Genomic DNA, 2,500 nt, shown 5'->3' with positions numbered 1-2,500 from the left:
CTTCCCCGGGCTGCCACTAGTGCAGTGGTGGCCGCCTATAATAGCCCTGGTAGCATAAAAAAGCTCCAGGGCGCAGAGGCCGACGTGCGTAAAAGCATATCCGAGCAACAGGCACCTTCCCCGGGCTGCCACTAGTGCAGTGGTGGCCGCCTATAATAGCCCTGGTAGCATAAAAAAGCTCCAGGGCGCAGAGGCCGACGTGCGTAAAAGCATATCCGAGCAACAGGCACCTTCCCCGGGCTGCCACTAGTGCAGTGGTGGCCGCCTATAATAGCCCTGGTAGCATAAAAAAGCTCCAGGGCGCAGAGGCCGACGTGCGTAAAAGCATATCCGAGCAACAGGCACCTTCCCCGGGCTGCCACTAGTGCAGTGGTGGCCGCCTATAATAGCCCTGGTAGCCCTCAGCCCTGGTAGCCCAAAGCCCTGGTAGCCCACAGCCCTGGTAGCAAAAAGCCCTGGTAGCCCAAAGCCCTGGTAGCCCAAAGCCCTGGTAGCCCAAAGCCCTGGTAGCCTAAATTAATTTTTCCCATTCATTTCAATGGGTTAGGCTACCAGGGGGAGCAGTACCACTTTTGGCCATTAGGGGCGCTGTAGTAGGTAAAAGTTGATCCCCCCAGTCAGGGGATGAGTTTGCCTACTCGCTAGGTTACCCCTGGTTTCACAAAATACAAGGGGCACATTTTCAGAAACCACTTTTTCAGAACTTGCCACCTCCAGAGCTGATCAGGGGAGCCTCGCCAAACATTAATCCAAGATTGGTGAGGGCTCGTCGGACACCCCACGGGCGATGAGTCGGTGTCTGCCTGGAGCTCATGTCACTCTCAAATATTTTCTAAGTCAACCTCCATGCGCACATTGCAATGAGCCTGCCCGACATAGGGGCACTGTGAGCGGACTCACCGGGGGGGGAGAGGGCCCCCCCGCCTGGAGCTCCACGTGTTGGATTATTTTCTATGTCAACCTCCATGCGCTCAACAGAGCGAGCCTGCCCGACCTGGGGGGTGTTCAATCGGACTCCGCGGGCCGGGCGAGGGCCCCCCCGCCTGGAGCTCCACGTGTTGGATTATTTTCTATGTCAACCTCCATGCGCTCAACAGAGCGAGCCTGCCCGACCTGGGGGGTGTTCAATCGGACTCCGCGGGCCGGGCGAGGGCCCCCCCGCCTGGAGCTCCACGTGTTGGATTATTTTCTATGTCAACCTCCATGCGCTCAACAGAGCGAGCCTGCCCGACCTGGGGGGTGTTCAATCGGACTCCGCGGGCCGGGCGAGGGCCCCCCCGCCTGGAGCTCCACGTGTTGGATTATTTTCTATGTCAACCTCCATGCGCTCAACAGAGCGAGCCTGCCCGACCTGGGGGGTGTTCAATCGGACTCCGCGGGCCGGGCGAGGGCCCCCCCGCCTGGAGCTCCGCGTGTTGGATTATTTTCTATGTCAACCTCCATGCGCTCAACAGAGCGAGCCTGCCCGACCTGGGGGGTGTTCAATCGGACTCCGCGGGCCGGGCGAGGGCCCCCCCGCCTGGAGCTCCACGTGTTGGATTATTTTCTATGTCAACCTCCATGCGCTCAACAGAGCGAGCCTGCCCGACCTGGGGGGTGTTCAATCGGACTCCGCGGGCCGGGCGAGGGCCCCCCCGCCTGGAGCTCCGCGTGTTGGATTATTTTCTATGTCAACCTCCATGCGCTCAACAGAGCGAGCCTGCCCGACCTGGGGGGTGTTCAATCGGACTCCGCGGGCCGGGCGAGGGCCCCCCCCGCCTGGAGCACCGCGTGTTGCAATATTTTCTATCTCAACCTCCGTGCGCTCAACAGAGCGAGCCCGCCCGACCTGGGGGGTGTTCAATCGGACTCCGCGGGCCGGGCGAGGGCCCCCCCCGCCTGGAGCTCCGCGTGTTGCAATATTTTCTATGTCAACCTCCGTGCGCTCAACAGAGCGAGCCCGCCCGACCTGGGGGGTGTTCAATCGGACTCCGCGGGCCGGGCGAGGGCCCCCCTTCCTGGAGCTCCGCGTGTTGCAATATTTTCTATCTCAACCTCCGTGCGCTCAACGGAGCGGGCCCGCCCGACCCGGGCGGCGCTCAATCGGACTCCGCGGGCCGGGCGAAGGCCCACCCCGCCCGGAGCTCCTCACCACGCACCGCACCTCCATTCCCCCACCGACCGATCGGCAACCATGACCCGCCATCGGAGGGCCCCCGCCGGCACCGGCCTCGCGCCGGTCGCTCGGGCGGACGGTTCCTCCGGCCAGCGGGTCGCTCTCCAGCGCCGGGGCTACTTCGCGAGCTTGGCCCGCGGCCAACCCCGGCGCGACCGTACGGCAGCGAGGCCGAGGCGACCCACCGATCTCAGCAGTCCTACCACGGAGCCCGCCGCTCGTCCGCGGCCCCTCCCCGCCCCAGCAGCGGGACGGTCGCCTTGCCGGCGGGCCTTCCGGCTAACGCATCGTTTCTCAAACCCTTTCCCCTAGCGCGGCGGCGGCGGGGCTTCCCGCGAGGAGGCC

This window comes from Filicampus tigris, unplaced genomic scaffold (assembly GCF_054856515.1).
Source record: "Filicampus tigris isolate MCC_2025a unplaced genomic scaffold, RoL_Ftig_1.0 HiC_scaffold_40, whole genome shotgun sequence".
Classification (NCBI taxonomy): domain Eukaryota; kingdom Metazoa; phylum Chordata; class Actinopteri; order Syngnathiformes; family Syngnathidae; genus Filicampus; species Filicampus tigris.
The sequence above is the reverse complement of the archived record's forward strand: the minus strand, read 5'-3'. Positions refer to the sequence as shown.